Source organism: Palaemon carinicauda, chromosome 15 (assembly GCF_036898095.1).
Source record: "Palaemon carinicauda isolate YSFRI2023 chromosome 15, ASM3689809v2, whole genome shotgun sequence".
Lineage (NCBI taxonomy): Eukaryota > Metazoa > Arthropoda > Malacostraca > Decapoda > Palaemonidae > Palaemon > Palaemon carinicauda.
The window spans coordinates 103,809,624-103,825,108 of NC_090739.1; the positions used below are offsets into that span (position 1 = coordinate 103,809,624).

General features: G+C 42.6%; 1 pseudogene; it reads left to right on the top strand.

Annotated features, from left to right (window-relative positions):
- The first annotated feature begins 6,132 nt into the window (after nucleotides 1-6,132).
- On the top strand, nucleotides 6,133-6,251 carry LOC137654870 (5S ribosomal RNA; annotated as a pseudogene).
- Nucleotides 6,252-15,485: the final 9,234 nt, after the last annotated feature.

A 15,485-nucleotide genomic window follows, 5' to 3' on the forward strand; every position in this document is an offset into this window, starting at 1 on the left:
TATACGAAAAAAGGCAAATCTATACGGGTTGTAGACAAGTTTCTTTCAAAATGTTGATAGTAGAAGTGAAGAATCATTCCAGATAGTGCGTTTATTTATTCACGATATCTTTTCTTGCAGCTGATTAGGAATTTTAAGTGAACATTTTTATGTACATAATGATTACATAAAAAATCAGTTGAATGTTGAAATTGAACATTTCTATAACTTAGATCTTTTGTAAATTGAGCATTTTACTAATTTATGTTAGTCGGTTTAAAAAAAGAACAATAGATGGTATAATAATTCATTGATTAATATTAATAAATCAATTACTTCCATATTGAGAAGTCTTGAGTGTTCTAATATTCTAAATGTAACTCCTTCAATTACTTGAAACGTTCCTTATAATTTCTAGACAATTTTCTGTATACCAATTGATACCCCAATTTCCATTACTTCAAGCTAGTTTCCATCCAAGAATACCCTTGTTAACAAACAAAGGAATCAAATCAGTTTTATTTATATAAAATCTATATTATTCATTTAGATCACGTCAAAACATATTTTATAAAATGAATCTATTGAATGCATTTCTTTTTGTTTCTATTGATTTTCATTAAAGAATAGCTGTGAAAAAACTAAATTATCTTTTTGCTAATCTAATAACAGTTTTTATGTGATATTTTATTGTTTGTTTTAGTTTGCCTATTGAAGCGTTACATTTGTCCGAAATTCTAAGAGGAGTGATTATTAGAATATTTTTTTCAGGATGCAGTTGGTTGTTTGCTTGAGATTAATAGATGATTGAAGGCAGATATAATGGTGATGTCCATTAATAATATTAACCACAAGAAAACTTCTGATCTACTGGATCTGTGACTTCAAGTAAAAAAAAAACAAGATCTGGTTTTTATGTGTGGGGAGAATTGATAATTTTCAAACTTCTTGTGTATATCTGTTTACAGTGAGGCTCTAAGTACCCTGATATTGCTTAATGTTATTAATCTGTTACTCAGGTGTTAGAATTCAACGACAAAACTATTTCTCGATAAATCCTAAAATATGTTGTGGTCTGTGCCATATACAGTGAACTCTCGTTTATCGCGGTAGATAGGTTTCAAACCCGACTGCAATAGCTGAAAATCCGCGAAGTAGGGACATCATATTTACGTATTTATTTAAGATGTATATTCAGACTTTTAAAACCTTCCCTTTACGTAGTACTGTTAACAAACTACCCTTTAATGTACAGAACACTTAATGCTTGTACTACAGTACCCTGAACTAAAACAGGCACAAATATTAAAGGCGATTTTATATCATGCGTTTCCTAAACACGCCAAAAAGCACGATAAAAAATGACAACCAATGTTTTGTTTACGTTTATCTCTGATCATAACGAAGAAACAGACGCATCTACACATCTGTGTATAGGTTAGTTTTTGCATCGACAGCAATCTTACCAAGTATTGATTATATGTTGACTTTCTTATTACCAATGTTTTACTTAATTTTTCTTAGAACTTCCAAATAAATGAAATGAATGCCATTTATATAATGTTTTTCTTTATGACGCCGCCTGAAACGGAAACCTTCCATATGTTTATGCTCCATCTTCGATCATAATAAACAAACGAACGCATTAAACGCACATGCTCAAAGTGATAACTAATGATATAACAAACATTTAGTAAACATTATGTTATTACAAATATTTTACTTATCGTATCCATATAAATTCCTAAATTCGTAGCAAAGCTAGAAACCTTTTTTTCCTTATGCGTTTAATCCACAATAGCAAACTGCCGCTAATGACATAATGATAATTTACGATAATTTTAAACTGTTACGAAAGATAATTGTTCTTTCCATATCCAAAATACTTTTCCTAACTTCAGTTATAAGTCAACTTGTACCTACCTCACCATATGCAAAAAAGGTAAAAGATGAAGAAAGTATTAGGACATTTTTAAAGTCATCGAAAAAGTAATTGTTCCGTAACTGAAATACAAACCACGCTATTTACATTGGGTTTACCTTTTAGTGTAGGTGAAATGGCGAGCCATTAGAATTTAACGAGGGTGTATAACCCCCGCGCTAGTTACGGGGGGGGGGGGGGGGGGGTGGTAGGGGAGTGGTAGCTAGCTACCCCTCCCTCCCTCACACACCGGTGAAGCTCACTTTCACTTTTGGCTCGGACTGGGACAGACGTCTCTGTCTTTGTCCTCGCTTGGCAGCCATTGTTTGTTTTGTCTTTACTTAATCACTTACTTATCTTTTACTCAATATATATGTAAACATTTTTTCATGTTTGTATATATATTTCAGTATAGAAGTCAGTAAGTTTCCTTTTCAGAGATTTGTGCTTGTGTGTGTAGTGTACGATATCTCCATGGAGCCCTCGGCAGTTTAGGCCACCATGGTGTAATTTTTTGGGTCGCGATCGAGTTTGACTTCGGTCTTTCTCTCTCTCTCTCTTGAGGTCGTTCACCCTTTTACTACATTACTACGCCTTTTGTAGCTTCCTTCCCGTGTGTGTGTGGGGGGGGGGGGGGGGGGGGATTGCTACGCCGTACGTTTTGTCTCAATTAGTTTTATGAATCTAATTGTATTTGTTAATTTTTCTGCTTTGTAGAACGATTCCTTTCGGGGTTTTCATTCTTTCTTTAGTTTTCATTCATTTTTAAATTACATAATTACATAGTTACATAATTATAATTGTTATAATTCTGTTTTGGTTACAGCTCTCCTTCCGTGAGTGTAAGTGGTTGTGAGGGCATGTACCTGTTTTGTAATTCTTGTTTTCCTTTCCCTCGGGATTCCTCTTCGGAGCCTTCCTGGGGGAATGAATGTGTACTAATGTTTTTTTTTTTTTTTTTTTTTTTACAGTCACCGATCTGGTTCGTTTCTGTAATATGGCAACGGTGTGAGCTGTCTTGTTGAGGCCTGGGATTCGGCTGTTGCTGCCTCCCCTTTGGATTTTCGTCAGGGGCGTGTCTCCTTCTACTGGAAGTACTCCCGTGACGATTGACAGCTCTCCAGTTCATTTTAGAACTCTCAGGAGGCTCGCCTCCTTGGGTGGGTAACTTTCCTTCCGAGGGAAGTTTTTCCTGTCCAGGCTTGAGTTTTTCCCCTTTTGGGGGTTCTTCTCTTGCCTTTTTTTCGTGCGACTATGCTCTTGGTGCTGAGCGGTCGCACCTTCAGTTTCGCTCAAGGGGCTGGGCAACTGCAGGAGCCCCTCTTCGGAGGATTGATCCTTTTAGGTCACTGGCTGACCAGTCTCTTCTACGAAGTGTTTCTCTTTCGTTCGCGAGAGAGTACACTCATAGAGACTCCTCTTCGGCGGATTCTTCTGCTGTTGTTGCTGTTGGCCTCCTTCGCCGTGAGGCTCACCGTCCGCCTCGTCATATGGGCCTCCCATCTCTCTATAAGGGTGTTAAGAGGCGCCTTTTTGAATCTCCGTATGCAGCCTACAACTCCTTCTTCTTGATCTTCCGCCCCTGGTGCAGATGGACAGTAGTCTGACCTCGTCTTCCAACGGGCAACGGTCTTCCCGACGGACAACGGTCTTCTCGGCGGACAACGGTCTTCCGACGGACATCAGTCTCCCGGCAGACAGACAACGGTCTTCTTACGGACATCAGTCTCCCGACGGACAACCATCCCTTCAGGGCAAAGGGTTGCCTCCCACGGGGATTTTTCCCTTGCATGTCAGGGTTCCCCTGCGCGCCCTTCTGCTGTGTTCTCTTCTGCTCAGTGTTAGCGCACAGGCGCTCTTCTGCTCCTGCTCAGTGTTAGCGCACAGGCGCTCTCCTGCTCATCAGCGCTTTCCTGATCGCCAGCGCTCTCCTGTTTGCCAGCGCTCTCCTGTTCGCCAGCGCTCTCCTGTTCGTCAGCGCTCTCATGATGATCATCTCTGCTGTTCCTGTTGGTTCCTGTTACGCGCCCTGTGCGCCCACGTTGGCCCTCGCGATCTAGAACTTTGGTTTAGGTCTGGGTCAAGGACTCTTCTTCTACGCACAGGCTTCCACGCGTTGCCTTCTGCTCGCCAGCGACCTTAGACGCGTCAACGTTCACCTGCTCGTCAACAATCTCCTACGCGTCAACGATCGCCATCGATCTGCCACGCGTGTCAGTTCCCCTGAACACCATCAGTAGCGATCTAGCGCTCGCCTGCTGTGGACCACGATCTACGGTAGCTGAGTTTTGCCGTAGATCTTCCTCCTGCTCGCCAGCGCTCACCTTTACTTCTGTCCTTCTGTGCGCCAGCTTTCTTCAATTGCCAGCGCACATCTGCGCGCCCTTCTTTGCCACGCACCAATGGGCGCCAACGGTTTTCTGACCGTCTAGGATCGCCTGATTAACTACTTGCTTCAGCGGTCACCTTCCTGATGCTCCTGCGCGCCTTCTGTTAGCGCGAACGTCGGCTTAATTCGTGCAGTATCCATTGCTCGCCTATGGGTTATCTCTCGCCGACCACCAGCTCTCGCCCTTCCTACCACACTCGCCCTCCTTCTGCGCTCCTTCGGTCACCTTCGTTTGCATTCTTGCGTGCCCGCTCATGGGCGCTTCCACGTCTCCCACGCGCAAACCATTGATTTACCATCGCGCGAGCGCCAGGGGCGATTGCGACCGCGATTTCCATTGGGGTTTCACAGCATGGCCAGCCTGGCGAGTCTTCTGGAGCGTATTTCCAGAACACGGCCTCACCCTGTTAACGCAGAGCATGGCACATGCAAGAATAGGAAGAATCTTCAGGGAGGTCTGAGCAACCTTTTTCTTTCCAGAACCTGGATTAGCCCTTCCCCGTCATTCCCTGGAAGGGTTTTTGGCAGGGGGCTTTCCGTTCGAGATTTCTCCATCGGCCAAGGGGTGACTGGTTTACCCCTTCCTCTTCTCCATCTCGTGAAAGGGGCTTACCAGGTCCTTTCCTTCCTCGGTTGCAACCTGAGGTTTTGTTCAAGGAAGCTACAGGAAGGTCATGGGTACTTTCCTCCTCTCGGGCTCAAACACCTTGGCGTTTCGTCGTCAAGTATCGAACTTGCGGGCAAGCTCGATGTTGGACCATCTGGACGCAATGACCGAGGGCTTCCTTTCGGGTGTCTCATCCGTGGATGTCGACAACCTCAGACACCCTTCCATCCTTGAGAAGAGTTTGTTTGTGCCCAAGGACAGAGACATAGACAGCGGCTGTGCGGAGGAAGTAGACTTCCGTTTTCACTCCTCCAAGGCGCTTTCTTCCAGACCCTGCAGGGCTCCAGCGCCTCTTTCTTTCAGCTACGTCGGCCTAAGTTATCGGACCGGCTACGACAACTGAGACAAGGTGTCCAATTGCAGATCCCTCCTGTCAGGAACAGGTGGCACAGGAGGCTCCCTCGGGGAGGCATAGTCCTAGAGGGAGCGGCAGAGTTCACGAACTCTAGGATTGTCACCCCCCCCCCCCTTGCAAGTTTCACGCTGGGAGGATGCCTAAGGTTACTCATCCGGATGACAGCTTCCCGATGCCCATTCTTGCACGATCTCTGTGATCAACCAAGGATATCGCGCCTGCTGTCTCTGTCAGCGAGTTCAGTGTCTCTGAACCTCTATACCATAGGGTCGGCAAGAGTTTGCCCGTTTGGGCAGAAGGATCCATGCCTTAGGAGAAGGTCCTACTTAGGATCGTCGACGGCTTCACCCCCGGCTTCTTCAGTCGATCCTTTCTTGTAAGGAAGTATCTGAGACGGAAGTTCCGTAATCGACCTCTCATCCCTGATCAAGTTTGTCGAACAAACTTCGTCCAGCGTGGAACAGCAGAGTTGATCAGACTGGTAAAGAGGTGACAGGACTCCTTAGGCCCTGGATCGGAAGGACGGGTTCAGCCTAGACTAAAGGTATTCCTGCTTAAGATGCAGTGTGGCGATCCCGCCGTGGCATCGCAGGTTTTTTTCCCCAGAGAACTCTCCCTGCTTTCCTCATGGTCACTCAGGTGCAGGCTTCCGCCTCCTTTGCCTTTTGGAGGTCTGGTCAACTCTGGTAGGCTCGGGTTCGACCTTCTTCAGCGCCGGGACAAGCTTCCTGATGCTTACCATGAGTGGGGGTTCATGGTATTTTGCTAGGAGCCTTCTCTTCTTCTGGCTCAACATCTGGAGTATCTAGCCATGATATTGAGTCAACGGCCTTACCACGTTGGAAACCCCGCTTCTCGTCCGTCCAGCGAGGTTAAGCAACGTCGGTTCTGGTCGGTACTTGGATGGGTGACCGCCTTGGGACGCCAGATTCTGTTGCCACCTCCTCCGAGCCTTCCCCTCAGTTGACTGTGGCAAGGCTGTGGAGAGTCGCAGTACCTGTTCTCAGTCAAGCAGAGTTTTCAGCCCTACCTTGGAACGTTTCCTAGTTCTCTTTTCCTCATTGACCCGTCTAAAGTTCCGAACGGTCGCCTCAGGATAAGTTCCCTGTGGGGCAGCCCAAGTTCCGGTGGTTTCAAAGCAACGATTAACCGGACTTTCTGGCCCCTATGGGACCAGCGGAACGAATAGACCTGCAATGGGTGTTGACCTATGGAAGCTCTTGATGGGAGTGGATATTCTCATCTCTTCCTCACATTTTTTATGCTTTTCTCGGACTCGTCAAAGAAAAGGGGGGGGGGTGCATGTTCCAGTCCAGGCCTATGGTCAGGACCTGAAGGATACCTCTCCATCATTCAGGCAGGCTTAGGGGCCGTAGTCTGGCCCCTCTACAGATCCTACAGCTCCTGCCGAGTCGCTACGTGAGCATCGATTTCATGGTTCTGGCGTGTTCTAACCAGCAGGGGACGCATTTTCACACCTTCGCATCTTGCAGTAGCGATACTGAGATACTCTCAATACCACCATCGGCTCTCTCATTCCGGGCAGAGGAATGTTCTCTCCGACTATCCGAGCAGAGCCTCGTAGCCTTGAGTAACCAGCAAGTCCTGGTCTGGGGGACCTGATCGCGACAGCTTGGAACCTCAGGCTTCCGATGTTCTTCCCCCCAGTCTCAGACCCCGAGACTCTGGCAAGATGCATTCCAGTGATGGTGGGACAACATTGACGCCTGTGTCTTCCCTCCTTTGTTGTCTGTTGAGAATGGGTCTCAACAAGACCAGGTTGTCTGTCAACCTTTCAATGGCCCTGAGAGCTCCCCTGGGACTATGCGCAGAACGGTTTCCGGAACCTCTGTTTCCCCTGACGGAACTCCCGGGAGAGCTTCTCCCACGGCATAGGCTACTCAAACAACCACACTGCAACATCTTTCAGGAGCCGGGGCGTCGCTTCGGCTTCATGCCTGGAGACACTACGCCTCCTCCTCAAGAAGAGACAACCCGCTACAGTCGCGGGACGGAGGTCGCGTCATCTGCGATAGTCATCCGCAGGGGTCTTCCAGGCGAAGTAGAGAGTCTTCGTTGGTTGGTGTCGTGGGAGATATACCTCTTCCCTTGAGGCCTTTTCTCCAGCAATAACGATCTTATTGCCTTTCGGCGGGAGGAAACTCCTCTCCGCTCTCGGCAATGAAGCCTGTCGCTCAGCCTTTCCCTGACCTTCAGGCTTAAAGGAATAACTTTTTCCTTCCCGCTGGACCTTTCCTCGCTCATGCGAAGCTGCGAACGTCCCTGCCCTAGTCGGAGTGAGACCTCCAACTTGGAGCATGGCTCGGGCTTTTAGTCCATTAAGAGATCTTCTCAAGACCCTTTACATCAGGCCTCTGATCGTATTCCGTCTTGGGGCTACTGCTCACTCTGGCCGCCCTTTCTAAGAAATGGGGGAAGGCAACATTCAGGTTTGCTCCTGAGTTGTTGGCTAGACTCAGAATCTTGGGGTCCCGGCCCTTCGGTCCAATTCCTTCAAGATTTCGAGTCACCATTCTGTATTTGATGTCCCAAAACCTTCTCCTTCTTGCCAGTAAAGGAATCGAGAGGTTAGCTTTGGGAAGAGCTGCAGTTTGTCCTCAGTTGCAGCCGGTTTGGGAGCACAAGAAGGACACGGGGGTGAGTCACCAGTATACCTCTTCAGCTCGGACTCAAGGACATTCATCTCGACCTGACTCCAGACCATCCCCCGTCACGTTGCCCTACAGCACGATGTCGGATACATCGCAATGTCCCTCGCCTTCGAGTAATACTACTCTGTGACGCAGGTGCTACAAGCTGGAGTCTGGAAGCGTCTAATGACCTTAGCAGCCCGCTTCCTGCAGGGCGTGACCCACAGGAGTTTCGATACGTTTTCTATCGCTCTGTGGTGGCTACACAACAGCTGGTCTAACCTCAGGCTCCTTTTTGGACAGGTAGCAGAAGGTTGAGGGCATTGTTATCAGGTTTTAGTCTGCATGAACGAAAGAAGTATGTCTGGCCCTTACTTCTTTCTTCATCATCCCCTCTACTGGGAAGCAGCATCCTGGTCTCTGCATAGCTGACCTCGAACCTCTGCAGGTAAACCATGCTTCCTTGTGTTCCGAGTATTGAGTCAATACTGTCGCGTGCCCCATACCCTGACTAGGTGGTATTCGGAACGTCCTAACCCAGAGTTCCTTCTGGAACTCCAGGTCAACTGCCTAGGACGGGTCACACTTCTTCCTTCACACACAAGCTTATGTAGTCCACACGGTTCCTTGCAGAGCAAGGAACTTGGGAGGTGCAGGGACTCCTTTTCTCGAGTGCGACTCACTCGGATTCTGAGTCCCCGGGTAAAGCCAAAGCCAGTATGGCTGGGGACTTTCCACACTACCTAAGGGGTAAGTCACCCATTGTAAATAGCGTGGTTTGTATTTCGGTTACGGAACAAATGACAAAGTCGAAGATAATTTTGTATTTTTCCTAACCATACAAACCTTAGCTATTTACACATATTTGTCCGCCAGCCCTGTCCCCCAAGACAAGTCCTACCTCTAAGTGAAAGTGAGCTTCACCGGTGTGTGAGAGGGGGAAGGGGTAGCTAGCTACCACTCCCCTACCCCCCCCCCCCCCCCCGCTAACTAGCGCGGGGGTAATACACCCTCGAAAAATTCTCATGGCTCGCCATTTCAGCTACGCTAAAAGGTAAACCCAATGTAAATACCTAAGGTTTATATGGTTAGGAAAAATACAAATTATCTTCGAATTTGTCATGTTACCGCTATTACGTTCGATGTGACAGAGAGAGAGAGAGAGAGAGAGAGAGAGAGAGAGAGAGAGAGAGAGAGATAATGGTTTTAAATGTACTAAATAATAAATATGATAGGTTACAACACATTGGTGCTTATGTAATATTAACTGTATAGAAATGGTGTACACTAAACAATTCTTTGTTGATGTATTTGTACCGTACATATTCTTGAGAGCGGAAGCTAGACATCAGCTGATGTGATCACAGCCAAAAGTAAAACAAAAAGAAGTCAAAAATACTCGATTTTTAAAACACACCCGAAATTTAAAAACGTAAGTAAATGTTTTATTATAGCTCAATTGACTATTTAAAGAGTAAAAGTTTTCTGGAATAGAATGGTGTTTCCTAAAAAAATAGTAGTTTGCTGACAAAATCGGATACCTTATTTTAAGCTATGATTGAAATGGATGTATACACGGTATAATTTTTTCGTTTTGTATTTAATTGACACTAAGAAAACCGATTTTGGTTTCTTCATCTATTTGTAATTATTGTATTACACGAGAGAGAGAGAGAGAGAGAGAGAGAGAGAGAGAGAGAGAGAGAGAGAGAGAGAGAGAGAGAGAGTTGTTTTAAATGTAATAAACAAAAAAATATGATAGGTTATAACACATTGGTGCTTATGTAATATCAACTGTATAGATGGTTTCAATAATTTAAGAAATGGTATAAACAATACTTCGTACGCGCATATTCTTGAGACCTGCAGCTAGACGTCAGCTGATCTGATCGCAGCCAAAAGTAAAACAAAAAGAAGTCAACAATACTCGATTTTTAAAACACACCCGAAATTTAAAAACAAAAGTACACGCTTTCTTAATGTGCAATTAACTATTTAAAGAGTAGAAATTTTCTAGAATAAAATGATGTTTCCCCCAAAAATAGTGGTTTGCTGATGAAATCGTATGCCGTATTTAATGAAAAAAGTCTGCGAAGTCGTGAATCCGCGATGGTCGAACCCCGTAGCGAGGGCTCACTGCTTTCATTTTACATTATACTGATTAAGTCTTAACTATTGTAGATGCTACTGTTAGTTTTTCATTTGAAAATTTTAACAAAGAACAAAGCGTAAGTTAAGTTGTACTTCCACTCATTTCGCAGCTTGAAATATCACTGAATTCTCTTCAATAACTTTGGTCACCATGTAAGTCTTTAGCTATCTTGTGTCATACCAAATTTACTAGAAGTCTCAACAGTAGATCTTACTATTACTAATGTATTGTCATCAATTGAAAATTTACATTTACAATTTTTTCGTATTTATACAAGATAAAAGAACATTTGTAATACATTGTTTTATCAAAACTAGAAAAAATTCATCCAATTTTCAGTTGATTGCCACTTAATTCAAATTTAATTTAACCACAATCTTTGTATGTCTGCCATAATTTCTATATAGTATTTGAAGTGATAAGCACACTTATGAATTAGAATCAGCTAAAACTTTTGGTACTAATGTTAAATAGCTAGCTTTTCACAAAAAAAAATTGGGTAAATGTTCTCTTTTTATGATAATAACGTAGAAAATTTTCAATATGATTATATGGTGTAATGTATGTCTTTAAATCGATGTATTATCTCAAGCCCAGATATTTAAGTTCATCTTTTGACCAGTTTCTCAGTCTGGTGAGGTCCTTCTAGGTGAGATCTTTTTATACAGTAATGTCTATTCTTCATGGTATTCTTATGATACCGTGCTCTTGGTGGCACTTGTGGATATTGGACTAAGGGTGATAGATTGGGAAGGTAATGAACAATTTTGCGATTTTTATCCCTTTTTTTAGCTTATGGTGTAAGGTTTTGTTTCTATCCTTACTTTCCATCAGGCCTTCCTAATCTGGAAATATTTGTTGGTTGTTAAGCTTTGCCTTTGGAACACATCTTATGCACCTTGGTGGCATAACGACAATTGTTTTGTCTTGTGGAGTTGTCTGCTTAGATGCTCCTTTCCTGTGAATAACCATGTTACCGTAGCGGTAATTTAGTTCCACTTTTCCTGCTCTGTTTGATGTGAAGCCTGCTCATGATGTTGAATATTCTGGAGAATTGCTCATGATATACTTTGTCTGGTTAGATCATGATTCTTACCTTATGTTGAATGATTGGTTTGAACGCGCAGTGGTAAACTTTGCTAAACTATCTAGTTTGTGTTGTTAGTAACTGATTATATGTAAAGGTTCTGTCCAGAAAGTTATTATTTTGGAGAATCTATAGTCTGATACTTTAACAAAAGTCTTATGGAGTCCTCTTTCATGGAGCTTGCTGTAGGTGGATATTTTATCATTGATTAGTTGTTTATGGTTTTATGTGTTGGAAATGCTAGTGTAAAATTTTTAAGGAGTGGAGGTTTTCTACAAAACTGAAAGGATATCTAACTTGAAAATTTATTCGTAATCAAGTCCTGAAACATAGTAACTAAGACTTTTTCAAAATTTATTTCCCTTTTCATGACAGGTTTATTGTGTTTTTATATGGAAAATATGGATCTCGTTCGGAGATGTAATGATGATTTCTCAGATTAGTTTCCTTTTAATATCAGTTTTACTGAAGGTTTCCTGTTGGTCTCCTCTTTAGGGAATAGCATAATCTTTTTGCTCTAATGGTTACTGGGAGAAAATATTGGAGTTGAATTTGGATTTAGATTATTTAAAGATATCTGAAGAATTAAATGGCTGGTAAAATATTTAGTAACCAATAACTAGTTCTTAATGACAACAATTTCTCATATTGGTTTTCAGAGATATTCACCTTAAGGACATCAGTAAGTAAATTGATATCCTGTGTGTTTGTTCTTTAGTCTGTTGAGTTACTTTGGTCATCCCTTACTCATAGAGTCTATTGTGGACAATCCTTGTTTACAGTGTTTTTCCAGATAAGTCCGTTTTAGAAATATAATTTTGGTCACTTTATAGTATAAAGGTCTTACTTTAGTATTCAGGTGTTTTTTGGGGCACTTTCTGTTTAAAAATGTATTGTAGAGTTACCCTTATTTTTTCTATTTTTTTCCGGGCAAAGATTGGCTACTTGGTAATGTCTTGATTTGCCAATCTTTGGTGGTTATATTCCTTAGTTCCAATTTGCTTAAAACTTCTTTTGTAGCATTTCTTGATCTGTAGAGTTATTTGAGGATCTTAGCCATTGATTGTGGAGGAATAAATACAGGCTCTACGTGTTTTTGTTGAGATTATTTGTGAGGCTGATTAGTCTCTACAGTATTATTCGAATACTTTATCTATGGAGTTATTCGGGGTGTTTCTTGATTCAATATGCTATCCAGAGAATCTATTTTATTCACTGTTCCAGTTTTGATTATTTCCTCGTTTTCAGAATATTTCGGTAGCATGCTCTGGTTTATTCAGGACACCACTTTGTCTATGGAGTTATTTGGACCTTATTCCTTGTTCATTCAATTATTCATGACCCGTTTTGGTCTTGGAAGTATTTATGGACACTTTTGTCTTTAGTGTAATTTAAAATACTTCTAGGGAGTTCTCTTAGGTACTCATTGGAAAATGAAGTGATCTATAAGTTATTTGGAGCACTATATTGCCTATGGAATTATTTAGAGCAAATTCTTGTATATGGAATAATCTGCTCCATCGGATTGGTTATTCCATGTCAACCATTATTTCCTTGTTTCTGTTCAAGTAAGTCCTAGTTTCGTCTTTTTCAATCTTGTTTTCAAGAGTTCCAGACTTTTTGACAATCCTTAGGCTCCAGAGTTATGTAATTGTTGGATTTAAGATTTATGCATGTTTCTAATAATTTTGATTTTATCTCTTGAGGAGGGTTATTTAAAAGAGAACTTCTGTTTCAATGGAATTCAAGGTATGTTGCTCACATGTAGCACCTTAAGTTTTGCTTCCTAAGCTATCTGTCAAACGATCATAAAACTGATGAGAAATTTGCTTCTTCCCCTTTTGTGTCCAGAATAAGAAAATATTAAAAACAATATTCTGTGATTTTTTTTTATATTGCTAAGGGAAACCCATGTACATTGATTAACCTTTGTTTTCCTTTTATTAAAAAATGTATTCCCCTTTACAATTCTGTTTTTTATAAGGATGGAAACAAACTAAAATCCTTCTTTTGATTTACATGTTCAAGATAGAGAATAATGATGTTTAAATAATTCTTAAATATTAGTAAAAATTCGTCCCAATATCATTTGTGTACATTTTTTTTTTCAGTACTAGTCAAAGTTCGTCCTAATACCTTGTGTGAACAATTCTTTAATATTAGTCAAATTTCGTCCTATTATCATGCGTGAACAATTCTTAAATATTAGACATATTTTGTTCCATTATTGTGTGTGAATAATTCTTAAGTATTAGTCCAATTTCATCCCATTACCTATCCTCCCTTTAACATTTTGTATTATTTTGCAACAGATGGCGTTCTCTCTCTCTCTCTCTCTCTCTCTCTCTCTCTCTCTCTCTCTCTCTCTCTCTCTCTCTCTCTCTCTACATTTCTTTATCGAGAATTTGAGGAACATAAAGTGAGTGAAGTAATAAAGAGTGTAGATAATTAAACTCAATAGATCAAATGGTGGGTAATGAAATATAGGCCAATGAACGTACATTTAACAGTATCATAATGAAACATCAGTTGGGGAGTATAAAGGTATTTGGATTCAAGTTTTTGAAAAGCAAGATATGAAATGAAATATATCTCCGTAGGGGCTTGGTGCCATTTGTGTACCTCCAGTTGTCTATTGTAAACATTGCTTAATTGTCTTTGCAACGTTCCTACTGACCCTAGCAGCACTTGCACATTCCTTCTGACCCTACCTGCATTTACACTTACCTTGTGACCCTAGGTGCACTTACACGTTCCTTCTGAGCCGACCTGAACTTACATGTTCCTTCTTATCCTACTTACACTTGCACGTTCCTTCTGACTCTAGCAACATTTGCACATTCCTTCTGACCCTACCTGCATTTACACCTACCTTCTGACCCTAGGTGCACTTACAAGTTCCGTTTAAGCCTACCTGCACTTGCACGTTCCTTCTGATCCTACCTGCACTTGCACGTTCCTTCTGACTTTAGCAGAACTTGGACATTCCTCCTGATCCTACCTGCATTTACACTTACCTTCTGACCCAAGATGCACTTACACGTTCCTTCTGAGCCTACCTAAACTTACATGTTCCTTCTGATTCTACCTGCACTTGTGTGTTCCTTCTGACTCTAGCAGCACTTGCACATTCCTTCTTACTCTACCTGCATTTACACCTACTTTCTGGCCCTAGGTGCTCTTAAACGTTCCGTTTAAGCCTACCTGCACTTGCACGGTCCTTCTGATCCTACCTGCACTTGCACGTTCCTTCTGACTCTAGCAGCACTTGGACATTCCTCCTGATCCTACCTGCATTTACACTTACCTTCTGACCCTAGATGCACTTACACGTTCCTTCTGAGCCTACCTAACCTACATGTTCCTTCTGATTCTACCTGCACTCGTGCGTTCCTTCTGACTCGAGCAGCACTTGGACATTCCTTCTTACCCTACCTGCATTTACACCTACCTTCTGACCCTAGGTGCACTTACAAGTTCCGTTTAAGCCTACCTGCACTTGCACATTCCTTCTGATCCTACCTGCACTTGCACGTTCCTTCTGATCCTACCTGCACTTGCACGTTCCTTCTGACTCTTGCAGCACTTGGACATTCCTCCTGATCCTACCTGCATTTACACTTACCTTCTGACCCTAGATGTACTTACACGTTCCTTCTGAGCCTACCTAAACTTACACGTTCCTTTTTATCCTAACTGTGCTTGCATGTTCCTTCTGATCCTACCTGCACTTTCCTGTTTCTTCTAATCCTACCTGGACTTGCATGTTTCTTCTGATCCTACCTGCACTTTCCCGTTACCTCTTATTCTACTTGCACCTGCCTTTTCCTTCTGATTCTACTTGTACATGCACGTTCCTTCTGACCGTACATGCTCTTACACATTCGTTTTGACCCTAAATGCACTTGCATGTTCCTTCTGACCCAACATGCACTAGCACGTTCCTTCTGACCCTATATGCACTTACAAAATGCTTCTGACCCTATATGCATTTGCCTGTTCCTTCTGATCCTACAGGCACTTTCCTGTTCCTTCTGACTCTACCTGCACTTGCACATTCCTTCTCATCCTACCAGCACTTTCCTATTCCTTCTGATCTTACTTGCACCTCCCAGTTCTTCCTGATCCTACCTGCACTTTCACATTCCTCCTGACCCTACCAGCACTTACACGTTCCTTCTGGACCTATCTGCACTTACACATTCCTTCTGATCCTACCGGAACTTTCCTGTTCCTTCTGACCCTACATTTACTTGCACGTTCATCCTGACCCTACGTGCACAT